The sequence below is a fragment of the Phocoena sinus genome, chromosome 6 (assembly GCF_008692025.1).
Source record: "Phocoena sinus isolate mPhoSin1 chromosome 6, mPhoSin1.pri, whole genome shotgun sequence".
In the NCBI taxonomy this organism is placed as follows: Eukaryota; Metazoa; Chordata; class Mammalia; order Artiodactyla; family Phocoenidae; genus Phocoena; species Phocoena sinus.
This window is the reverse complement of record NC_045768.1, coordinates 80,497,707-80,511,411: the sequence shown is the minus strand read 5'-3', so window position 1 is coordinate 80,511,411 and position 13,705 is coordinate 80,497,707.

The window sequence follows — 13,705 nt, the reverse complement described above, 5'->3', positions numbered from 1 at the left end:
ATAAAGCTACTACTGTTAAAAAATGGAAACAATTTGTTTGAATAGGAATAAATCAACACTCTAGACAATTCAAAACTTAGACAATATAATAGAACCTTAGGGCTGGATGGCATTTTGAAGGTCATTCAGCCCATCCATCTTTCTTTCTTACTTGATTCTGGGACCTTTTTGAGGTCCTAGTGTTTTTTTTAAGAAATATTTTTCATTTGAATGGATTAATATTACTTTTTCTGAGCAATGAGGAGAGAAAATGAATCACCTTAATATTATTTCAACTCTGACTCCAGTTGTGTCTGATGACCTACCTCCATGATTTCTTCCTACCTTGCAATTTGTGCATTACTAACCCTTCATTATCCTTTTTTTTTTTTTTAACTCGTTTGGGCTGAGATTCTCTCATTTACTTGATATTGCCTTTTGGGTGTCTGAAGCCATTTCATGGTAAACAGGTTGAATACTAAAACAAATTATTTTCTCTGCCAAACAGGTCCTCTCGCTGTGTTCCCTTTCCCAATGGTTGGTACCACCATTAGTCCAGTTATGCCAGTCAGAAACCTAGGAGTCATCCTAGATCCACTTCTCTCTCACTTCCCACATCTGGCTACCATCACAGCCTGTCCTATATACCTTCTACAGAACTCTTGACTATCCTTGTCTCTCCACTTCTACTGCCACCACTTGAGTCAACCTCTAGCCTGGATCATTGGAGTAGCCAAGTAACTGATCACTCTACTTCCTTTTCTTGTTCCTTCCATTTTTTTCTCCAGAGTGCAAGTAATCTTTTAGACACACAAATTCAATTATCTCATTCCTTGCTTAACATCCCACAATGGCTTCTTATTGCACTTGGAAAAGTCAAAACCTTCAAACATGGTCCTCAAGGTGCTGAATGGTCCACCCTACTTTCAGTGCCTGATATGCATCATGCTCCCTCCTACCGTGGGACCTCAGAACATGAAGTTTCCTCTTCTTGGAACACTGGTGAATGCAAAATGTTGCCTGTCATTTCGGTAAACAAAGAATGTTGCAGCCATAAGCCACTACCACCGCCCCCAATGGTGAACCTGAGGGAACTCAGGGTGGAAACAAAGAGGATGCCCACCATCAAGCCCTCAGCTACTACAGCCACCCCCAACGGTGCATCCTGAAGGGACTCAGGATGGGAAAGAAAAGGATACTGGCCCTAGATAGCTAAGGTGCATATCAAAGGAATTATTTCAATGAGCCCAGTCTCTTGCATGTTCCCATACATAGAAAAGTGCTAAATTCATTAACTTGAGATGTCTGGTTTTCTTTAATTAACAGTAATCTTTCGATGTTCCCACTACCTGGTCTTTGTTGCAAAACTCCTATAAATCCTGGCTCCTCCCTCACCTCTTCAGGGCAGTCCCTCAAGGCAATCTGAGAGGCTGCCTCTTGGGCCTGAAGTCCTCTGAAAGTCTGCCAAATAAAACATAATTCTCAACTTTTAGGTTGTGCTCTTTTTTTGTTGACGCACTCTTTTCTATTAACAAAGACTCTGCCCCCTAGTACAAAAAACCAAAGGGGGAGAAGACCATTTCTTCTGCCCACATCCAGGCAGGCACATGATCTAAGCCTGGACAAGCAAATAAATCTTGAGGGAAAGTTGCAAAAAGCACAGGGCTGATTAGAGGCTGGGCAGAGGGAGAGTTCAGTGTCGTGGTGGCAAGTATCCATGGGTGGCAGTCATTAGGGGCAGATGCTAGTTCCTGTAGCAGAGTCTTGACTATGCCTAGCCTCTCTTGGTTCCTGCCTTAGTCTGGCTCTTTAACATTTCTATCAATTCTGTGAGTCATCTGATACTCTTGCAGGAGGTCATTTTTCTGCTTAACTTAACCAGAGTCAGTGTCATGTTTATAATCAAGAATCCCAATGAGTAGTGCAGTGTGATTCCTTTATTAATGGCCGACTCATCTGTGGGAGAGGGAGTTCTGTGGCTATTTTGCCCATCATTGTGTTCAAAGCCCTTCATACAATGCCTGGAATATAATTAGGACCCAATACATGTTTTTTAGATGAGTAGATAGATCCTTCTCGATATTTCAGCAGCACTTTGCGCTGATGACTTTGTATTGTAATCCTGGTTTTGCCTTTAAAGACACATGCCTTGTCTTATTCATCTTTATGTTTTGCCAAGAGACTGACACTGCCCGACTCACAGTAGGTGCTCTAGGTGTATATGTTGATTAAATGGGAACCACAAATTAACTTGCTTTGTAGAGCTGGCTGGGAGATGCTTATCTTAGCATTGCATTCCAAATCCACGTCTCTTTCTTCCCCAGCCCACCCCATCTCAAGCATCTGAAGTAGGTCGCATACCGGGATACCCTTTGTACCTTAGTTAGTTCACTCTACACTTTCCTTTCCTACCAGCATAGGTCAGATTAAAGATTCCAATTGTCTAGGGAACTCAGCATTGGAATTCCAAAGAATGTATGTATATTTTTGTCACCATCCTTATGCAGTGGACTTTGTGGATTTTTCACCTCTCTATATTTAAAAAAAAAAATCAAAAATAAAACACTTCATTGAGGTATAATTTATACACAATAAAATCCAGCAATTTAAAGTATATACTTTACTGAGTACTAACAGATACATACTGTTATGCAGTCGCTACCACAATCACAATACAGAACATTTCATCACGCCAAGACGTTCCCTGTGTCCCTTTGCAGTCAGTCCTCACCTCCCAGCCCTTAGCCCCTGACAATCATTGATTTGCTTTCTATCCCTATAATTACACCTCTTCTAAAATTTCAGATAAGTGGACTTATACAATATGTAGTCTTTGTGTCTGGTTTCTTTCACTCTGCATAATGCTTCTGAGATTCGTCCAGGTTGCTGCTTGTATCACTAGGTTGTTCCTTTTATTGCTGAGTGGTATTCTGTTACCTGGACATGGCACCATTTGTTTATCCATTTACCAGCTGATTCATTAGGGTTGTTTCCAAGGTTTGACTGTTATGAATATAGCTGCTATACATATTTGTATGGACACATGTTTTAATTTCTTTTGGGTAAATCTAGGAGTGGGATTGCCAGTTCATAAAGTAAATGTTTGTTTAACTTTCTAAAAAACTGCCAAACTGTTTTCCAAAGTGGCTATGCCATTAGGCATTCCCACCTCCAACATATGAGGTTGTGATTGCTCCACATCCTTGTAACATTTGGCATTATCATTCTTTTTAAATTGCATTGTGTTGTGGGTTTTTTGCTGTTGTTGTTGTTTTCATTTCTCTAATGCCTGATGATGTTGAACATTTTATTATTTATAACTCTTCTTTGGTGAAGTGTCTGTTTCAGATCTTATACCCATTTTAAAAATCAGATTTTTTGTGTTCTTATTATTGAGTTGTAAAAGTTGCCATGCCTATTAAAAATCTGCTGGTATTTGGATTGGGGTTGTATTGGCTCTATAGATCAAGTTGCAGAGAATTGTCATCTTAGCAATATTTAGTTTTCTGATCCATAAACATGCTGTATCTTTGCATTTATATAGGTCTTTAATTTCTCTCAGTAAAGTTTTGTAGTTTCTCAGTGTGTAGCTCTTGCAATTATTTCATTAGATGTATGCCTAAGTATTTAAGATTTTGGTGTTCTTATAAATCATGCTTTTAATTTAAATTTCTAATTGTTCATTCTGGTATATAGAAAAACAAGTGATAGGACCTTGTATCCTGCAATCTTGCTAAATTATCATTTCCAGTAGCTTTATTAGACTGCAGATAAAGATGGTTTTAGTTCTTCTTTTCTGATTTGTTTATCTTTTATCTCTTTTCTTAGCCATGGCACTGGCTAGGGCCTTTAGTACAATATAGTACAATATTGAATAGAAATGGTATGAGTGGGTATCTTTGCCTTATTCCCAATCTTAAGGGAAACCATTAAGTCCTTCTCCATGAAGTATGATGTTAGTCATAGATTTTTCATAGATGCTGTTTATATGGTTTAGGAAGTTCCCTTCTTCTAGTTTCCAGAGAGTGTGTGTGTGTTTATGTGTGTGTGTGTATTTGTGTTTTAAGTCATGAATGGGTATTAAATCTTGTCAAATGTTTCTTCCTCGTCTAGTGAAGTGATTATGGATTTTCTCTTTTTTTATATAAATTTATTTTATTTTATTTTTGGCTGCGTTAGGTCTTCGTTGCTGCGTGTGGGCTTTCTCTAGTTGCAGTAAGCGGGGGCTACTCTTTGTTGCAGTGCACGGGCTTCTCATTGCAGTGGCCTCTCTTGTTGTGGAGCGTCGGCTCTAGGCACGCAGGCTTCAGTAGTTGCAGCTCTTGGGCTCTAGAGCACAGGCTCAGTAGTTGTGGCACACGGGCTTAGCTGCTTCGTGGCATGTGGGATCTTCCCGGACCAGGGATCGAACCCGGGTCCCCTGCATTGACAGGCAGATTCTTAACCACTGCGCCACCAGGGAAGTCCCTGGATTTTCTCTTTTAGTCTGTTAATATGATGAATTCCACTGACCAATTTTTAGAGAATAAACCAAAATTGTATTCTTGAGATAAGCCCTATATGGTCATGATGTTTTTATCATTTTATTGGGTTGACCAAAAAGTTTGTTCGGGTTTGTCCATAAGATGGTACAAAACCCCGAACGAACTTTTTGGCCAATCCAATATATACTAGAGGAGGTGATTTGCTAAAATTTTCTTCAAAATTTTTGTATCTATATTATAAGGGATGGTGGTCTATAATGGTGTTTTTTCTTAATGTCTTTGGTTTTGTTATCCCTCATAGAATGACTTGGGAAGTGTTCCCTCCTCTTCTATTTTCTCAAAGAGTTTGCATAAAACTGATGTTACTTCTTCCTTAAATGTTTTATAGAATTCACCAGTGAAGCCATATTAAGCTGAAATTTTCTTTGTGGGCAGTTTTTAAACTACAAATTCAATTATCTTAATAGATATAGGGCTACTCATGTTATTTCTTTGTTACTGTGTGAGTTTTGGGAGCATGTGTCTTGCAAAGTATTTGTCTATTTCATCCAAGTTGTTGAATTTATTGGCATGGCATTGTTCATTACACTCTGTTATCTTCATTTTCATGTATGCAGGATCTGTAGTGACATCATCACTTTCATTTCTGATGTTGGTGAATTGTAACCTCTCTATAGTTTTTCTCATCAGTCTGGCTAGAAATTTATAATTTGCTTTTTATCTTCTCAAAGAACAAAATGTTAGTTTCATTTATTTTTCTCTACTATCTTTCTGTTGCCTCTTTCATTAATTTCTGCTCTTTTTTCACCTTTTGCTTACGTTAATTTGCACTTTTAAAAAAATTTCTTAAAGTGGAAAATTAGATAATTGATTTAAGGCCTTTCTTCTTAAATATTATTGTTTAATGTTATAACTTTCCCTCGGAGCACTGCTTTAACTGTATCCCACAAATTTTGATGTGTTTTTTTTAACATCTTTATTGGAGTATAATTGTTTACAATGGTGTGTTAGTTTCTGCTTTATAACAAAGTGAATCAGCTATGCATATACATATATCCCCATATCTCCTCCCTCTTGCGTCTCCCTCCCATCCTCCCTATCCCACCCCTCTAGGTGGTCACAAAGCACCAAGCTGATCTCCCTGTGCTATGTGGCTGCTTCCCACTAGCTGTCTATTTTACATTTGGTAGTGTATGTATGTCCATGCCACTCTCTCACTTCGTTCCAGCTTATCCTTCCCTGTTCCCGTATCCTCAAGTCCATTCTCTACATCTGGTCTTTATTCCTGTCCTGCCACTAGGTTCTTCAGAACCTTTTTTTTTTTTTTTAGATTCCATATATATCTGTTAGCATACGGTATTTGTTTTTCTCTTTCTGACTTACTTCACTCTGTATGACAGACTCTAGGTCCATCCACCTCACTACAAATAACTCAATTTCATTTCTTTTTATGGCTGAGTAATATTCCATTGTATGTATGTGCCACATCTTTATCCATTCATCTGTCGATGGACACTTAGGTTGCTTCTATGTCCTGGCTATTGTAAATAGAGCTGCAGTGAACATTGTGGTACATGACTCTTTTTGAATTATGGTTTTCTCAGGGTATATACCCAGTAGTGGGATTGCTGGGTCGATGTGTTTTGTTTTTTACTTTCAGTGAAAAGTGTTCCTAATTTTTTAATTTTTCAAAAAAAATTTCTGATTTTTATTGTGATTTCTTTCTTGATCCATGGAATATTTAGAAATGTGCTGCTTAGTATCTAACTAGTCGGGTATTTTCCAGTATTTTTTTCTGTTATTGATATCTAATTTAACTCCACTGCAGTTACAGAATATATTTTGTATGATTTTGATTCTCTTAAATTTGAGACTTACTTTGTCACCCTGAATATGGTTTATCTTCGTAAATATTCCACATGCATTTGAAAAGAATGTGTCTTCTGCTACTGTTGCATGGTATGTCTTATAAATATCAATTAGATCAAGTTGTTTGGTACTTGATCACTCACTGTGTACTCACTGATTATCTTGATATTTGTTCTATAAACTACTGACAAAGGAGTGCTGAAGTCTCCAGCTATAATTATATATTTATCTGTTTTTTCTTCCATTTCTTTTTTTTTTTTTTTTTGGCTGCATTTGGTTTTTTTTGGTTTGCAGCACACGGGATCTTCAATGAGGCAATGCAGGATCTTTCGTTGCGGCGCGCGGGCACTTCATTGTGGTGTGCAGGCTTCTCTCTAGTTGTGGTGTGCGGGTCTTCTCTTCTCTAGTTGTGGCACGCAGACTCCAGGGCATGTGGGCTTTGTAGTTGTGGTGCACAGGTTCCAGAGTGTGTGGGCTCTGTAGTTTCCAGCATGCAGGCTCTAGTTGAGACGCGTGAGCTCAGTAGTTGTGGCACATGGGCTTAGTTGCCCTGCAGCATGTGGGATCTTAGTTCCCTGACCAGGGATTGAACCCGCGTCCCCTGCATTGGAAGGCGGATCCTTTACCACTGGACCACCAGGGAAGTCCCTCTTCCACTTCTATGAATATTTTCTTGATGTATTTGAAGCTCTGTTATTAGGTACATACACATTTGTCATTATCAAATGTCTCTTTTTGTTCCAGATATTATTCCTTGTTCTGAAATATACTTTGTCTGAAAATACTGGTGTCTTCATGGTTTATCTTTTCTATCCTTTTACTTTTAATCTATCTGTGTCTTTGTGTTTATACTGTTACAGTTTATGTGGGACTCCAGTTTCACATATTGATATTGTCTCCCAGGACACTGATGCTCTGTTTATTTCTTTCAGTATTTTTCTCTCTGTGTTATTCATTTAAGACAGTTTCTATTACTGTGTTTCAAGTTCACTGATCTTTTATTCTACAATGTTTAAGCTGTTGCTAATGTTGTATTTTTCATTTCACTGATTGTTGTCTGATTTTCTAGAAATTCTATGGTTCTTCATTTATATCTTTCAGTCTCCTGTTCATTCTTAACTTTCTTCTCCCTTCTTTAATATATGGAGCATTTTTACAATAGCTTTTTAAAACATCCTTCTCTGCTAATTCCACTATTTTTGTCATTTTTGGCTCTGGTGATGAAACTTATTTTTCCCCCCATTATAGATCTTAGTTTTTCTGCTCCTTTGCATGCCTGGTGATTTTTTTAAAAAATTGAGTTCTGTACATCATGTTGTTTACTTTGTTGGATGATGCATTTTGTTGTGTGCCTTACGTAGTGTTGGACTTTTTTCCTGATATATAATTATGTTACTTGGAATTAGTTGGATTGTTTCAAGGCTTGCTTTAAAGCTTTGTTAGGATGAATCCAGAGTAGCCCTACTACCAAGAAAGCAATACGCTCTTCAGGTCATTACCTGATGTCTCTTGTATTCTGAGATGTTTTCACTATTGCTGGTAGGGAACATGAACTGTGTGAGCTGCAGGCGCTGTTTGGTGTATGGCTTCCTTGGGTTTCTTTCTCTGGACTCAGGTGGTTTTCCCTCACACATGCATAGATCATTACCCAGCTGAAGACTTCAGAGCTCTCTCTCCACTAGCCCCCTCCTCTTGGAAGGAAAATCTAGCTGCCTTGGCCTCCGCAGACTTCAATCTCTATCTCCTCAACTCAGTGAGACTGCTGCGCTCTAGATTATCATTTTGTGTTGTACAACGTAGAAACTTCTTCCAGGCAGAAAACTGGAGGAATTATAGTGCTCGCCTCATTCATTTCCCTTCTCTTGGGGATTATAGTCCTATGTTGCCTAGTGTCCAATGTCTGAAAACCATTACTTTTGTTGTCTGATTTTCTGTTTAAGGCAGAAAGGTAAATCCAGTACCTGTTACTTCATTGTGGCCAGAGGTGGAATTACATACACATTAGCTTGGCCAAACTTAATCCTTCAACTCTCTGGACACACAAATGTGGAATTTTTGTGGTCTAGAATTTAATGGTTAAGGATATATATGACTGCCATAAGTTTGGAAGAACCAGGATAGGAAATGTTTTCAATATAATGTCTAAAATAACTCAGATGACTGCAGTACTGGTGGGAAATTATTCTAACCTGAATGTACTGCTCTGATTTCTTGTCTACAATTGTGGATATATATTAGAATGGTTTAGTAATGTTGAGTGTAGTGTGACAGCACCATTTACGTATAGGAAGCATTTTGAAGGATGGTAGGAGGGGAGGAAGAAGGCTCTGGTCTTGGCTTCCTTTGTTTCTGGGAACAAACCAGTGTTGCTATTATAAGATTTGTTAGAGGGATTATGAGAGCTGAAGTGGTAGGAGACCCCACCATTGGTCCCTTTGAGCAAGACTGAAGGTTGGAGAAGGGCAGGAGGGAGAGAGTCAAAGACCACTATCCATTTCCTTGACTTTCTTTATTTTTAATCAGATGAACTCATTTCTTGCACTGAGAGCTAGCTCCTGATACAAAGGACACCAGCTTTAATGGATGCTCAGATAGAAAAAAGAGATACTAGTTCTCTCTCGTCAGCAATTCTGGAGATGCCTTATAATGGCAACTACCAGGCTCTGGTTGCTAAATACTGGGTTTGCAGCTTTTTAGTATAATCATCCCATTTTAGTTTCAGAGCATATTCTAATTGGATGGTTTTGACTTATTTGGAGTTGTCAGAATCCATATAACATAGCAGAATAACCTTAAGGATTTTGAAATGTGTGTCTCAAAATAGAGCTGGAATAAAAAGGAGTAGAATCTGTGTTGGTTTTAAAATCCACTTGGAGCAGAGGAAATTTACAGCTTGGGCTGCTTTGTGGACTCTCCCGACATCACTGCTGATTCTGCACTTTGGGGAACAGGTTGTCATTTCAGTGTTGCCAGGTTGTTCATTTTAAATGATCTGTTCAGAACAAAATACGCTCTGTTAAGAAAACTTTGGGCTAAATTCTTTTACCAAAATAGTTTCCATGTCATACTAAAAGATGAGATTTGCCACATCAATAGTATTTTAGGAAAACCAGCTACAATTGATAATGAAGTGCCCTAAATACTTGAAAAGGTATGAGAGTTACAATTCATCAGGAAGCCGTTCATCTCCAGCTTTGTAATATTTTGAAACAGGGCCATCTAGTGGAATTCTCTAACTATGAAAAAATGGATGCATCCTCTAAGATCTTACATTCAAATTTTTAAAATAAAGTAAAAATTTTTTAATCTCAAAATAAAAATTTAAAAATTCTTTGTAACGCCTCTAAATCCAAATTAACTGTTCCTTATATAAATAGTCTGCTCAGAAATAAATATCTTTCCACTCAAATTCCTGTGTTGATTAATTTGATATCATAATCTTTGGGTACACATTCAATTGTTTCTAAAAGTTCTAAATTGTTTACTTTTTTCTCTTCCTATGAAAAACAGCCCCTTCTAGCCAGCCTCCTCTCATGCCTCCCCACCCCTCCACCTCCTCCACCCCTTCCACCAGGAAATCTCATTGAAGAATTAAGGAATGTAAATGTGAGACAGTCTGAGAATTATACAAGACAGTGTATGACGTAGGATAAAGATGTTTGTTACAAATGTAACTGCAGATGAACGATCAAACACATTGTTGGAATTGTATGAGGTGTCAAAGGGTGTTTCCTTGGACTGACTGGAAAGAACAGGCCCCTAAGGAGAGGTATATACAAATTTCTCCCTAACCAAATGGGATGGAGGGTTTGTTCACCAAACACATTTTGTTCTGTTCCTGGAAACTTAGCTAAATTACATTTCGCAGCATCCCCTGCAATTCAGTGGGGTCCTGTGATTGAGTTCTGGCAAATGGAACGTGGATGGATAAGATATACAGCCCTTCCAGTCCTGACTCTTAAGATACCCTGCACCAACCTCCATGTTTCTTTAGTCTCCCTATCAATCGCCATCTGGTGGGTGTCATTGCCCCCGTGGACAACAGGAACCTTTATCAACTTGAGTACTTCAATGTCTGTGTGGAGCCTACCCCTGCCCTCTGATCAACCTATAACAACTGTGACATGTACATGAAATATGCTTTTATCATTTTAAGCCAATTACACTTGAGGATTTTTTGTTGATTACCCTGATAAATACAGGAGAGAAGAAACAATGGAGGAAAGAAAGAAGGTAATGTGAGAGAAGGGCAATAAGGTCCAAATTTCCTTCAGAGACACTGGGGAGCATTCTGACTCTTCTCCAGGTTTCAGAGTAAGCACATGGTTGAGGAGTTCTGAAAACATCTAGCAGAACAGCTGGAAGGAGAAACACAGAGTGCTTCCAGATAGGGTTTGAGGTGATGGGGTCAGAAAGGCGGGCTGTGGATAGAGATGATGAAGCTTGGACAGAGATGCTCCCCACAGCTTGAGACATGGTGACTGCAGTGTGAAGTGTTTACAGTATGAGAAATGGAACAGGGCTTGTCAGCTTTAGCCATGAGGCATTTACTTATGTTATCACGTGTTGTTTCAGGCTAATTAAAATTCTCAGTTAACTCTTTTCCAAGATGTCCCACAAGATGTGGTTACGTGCCTGACTCCATATAGTAATTGGTGTTCCAGGTATATTCAGGCTGGGCAGAGTGGGATATAGGAAAACCCTTCACCTGAGCCACTAGTGGAAGCAGTACTTGGCACACGTTTAACACACAAGGAGTCCTTTATTTATTTTTAACATCTTTATTGGAGTATAATTGCTGTATAACAAAGTGAATCAACTATACATATACATATATCCCCATATCTCATCCCTCTTGCGTCTACCTCCCACCCTCCATACCCCACCCCCTAGGTGTACACAAAGCACCGAGCTGATCTCCCTGTGCTATGCAGCTGCTTCCCACTAGCTATATATTTTACATTTGGTAGTGTATGTATGTCCATGCCACTCTCTCACTTCGTTCCAGCTTATCCTTCCCTGTTCCCGTATCCTCAAGTCCATTCTCTACATCTGGTCTTTATTCCTGTCCTGCCACTAGGTTCTTCAGAACCTTTTTTTTTTTTTTTAGATTCCATATATATCTGTTAGCATACGGTATTTGTTTTTCTCTTTCTGACTTACTTCACTCTGTATGACAGACTCTAGGTCCATCCACCTCACTACAAATAACTCAATTTCATTTCTTTTTATGGCTGAGTAATATTCCATTATATATATGTGCCACATCTTCTTTATCCATTCATCTGTCGATGGACACTTAGGTTGCTTCCATGTCCTGGCTACTGTAAATAGTGCTGCAATGAACATTGGGGTGCATGTCTATTTTTGAATTATGGTTTTCTCAGGGTATTTGCCCAGTAGTGGTATTGCTGGGTCATATGGTAGTTCTGTTTTTAGTTTTATAAGCAACCTCCATACTGTTCTCCATAGTGGCTATATTAATTTACATTCCCACCAACAGTGCAAGAGTGTTCCCTTTTCTCCACACCCTCTCCAGCATTTATTGTTTGTAGATTTTTTGATGATGGCCATTCTGACTTGTGTGAGGTGATACCTCATTGTAGCTTTGATTTATATTTCTCTAATAATTAGTGATGTTGAGCATCTTTTCATGTGTTTGTTGGCAATCTGTGTGTCTTCTTTGGAGAAATGTCTATTTAGTTCTTCCACCCATTTTTGGATTGGGTTGTTTGTTTTTTTGATATTGAGCTGCTTGTATAGTTTGGAGATTAATCCTTTGTCATTTGCTTCATTTGCAAATATTTTCTCATATTCTCAGGTTTGTCCTTTCCTCTTGTTTATCGTTTCCTTTGCTGTGAAAAAGCTTTTAAGTTTCATTAGGTCCCATTCATTTATTTTTGTTTTCATTTCCATTTCTCTAGGAGGTGGGTCAAAAATGATCTTCCTGTGATTTATGTCATAGAGTGTTCTGCCTGTGTTTTCCTATAATATTTTTATAGTGTCTGGCCTTACATTTAGGTCTTTAATCCACTTTAAGTTTAGGTTTTAGGAAGTGTTCTAATTTCATTCTTTTACATGTAGCTGTCCACTTTTCCCAGCACCACTTATTGAAGAGGCTGTTTTTATCCATCGTATATTCTTGCCCCCTTTGTCAAAGATAAGGTGACCATATGTGTGTGGGTTTATCTCTGGGCTTTCTATCCTGTTCCATTGATCTATATTTCTGTTTTTGTGCCAGTACCATACTGTCTTGATTATTGTAGCTTTGTAGTATAGTCTAAAGTCAGGGAGCCTGATTCCTCCAGCTCCATTTTTCCTTCTCAAGATTGCTTTGGCAGTTCGGCGTCTTTTGTGTTTCCATACAAAATGTAAAATTTTTTGTTCTAGTTTTGTAAAAATTGCCATTGGTAGTTTGACAGGGATTGCATTGAATCTGTACATTGCTTTGAGTAGTACAGTCATTTTCACAATGTTGATTCTTCTGATCCAAGAACATGGTATATTTCTCCATCTGTTTGTATCATCTTTAATTTCTTTCATCAGTGTCTTATAGTTTTCTGCATACAGGTCTTTTGTCTCCTTAGGTTGGTTTATTCCTAGGTATTTTATTCCTTTTGAGGCAATGTTAAATGGGAGCGTTTCCTTAATTTCACTTTTAGATTGTTTGTTGTTAGTGAATAGGAATACAAGAGACTTCTGTGCATTAATTTTGTATCCTACTACTTTACCAAATTCATTGATTAGCTCTAGTAGTTTTCTGGTAGCATCTTTAGGATTCTCTATGTATAGTATCATCTCATCTACAAACAGTGACAGTTTTACTTCTCCTTTTCTGATTTGGATTCCTTTTATTTCTTTTTCTTCTCTGATTATTGTGGCTAAAACTTCCAAAACTATGTTGAATAATTGTGATGAGAGTGAACACCTTGTCTTGTTCCTGATCTTAGAGGAAATGGTTTCAGTTTTTCACCATTGAGAATGATGTTGGCTGTGGATTTGTCATACATGGCCTTTATTATGTTGAGGTAGGTTCCCTCTATGCCCACTTTCTGGAGAGTTTTTATCATAAATGGGTGTTGAATTTTGTCAAAAGCTTTCTCTGCATCTATTGAGATGATCATATGGTTTTTATCCTTCAACTTGTTAATATGGTGCATCATATTGATTGATTTCCGTATATTGAAGGATCCTTCATTTCCGGGATAAACCCCACTTGATCATGGTGTATGATCCTTTTAATGTGCTGTTGGATTCTGTTTGCTAGTATTTTGTTGAGGATTTTTGCATCCATGTTCCTCAGTGATATTGGCCTGTAGTTTTCTTTTTTTGTGTGACATCTTTGTCTGATTTTGGTATCACAGTGATGGTGG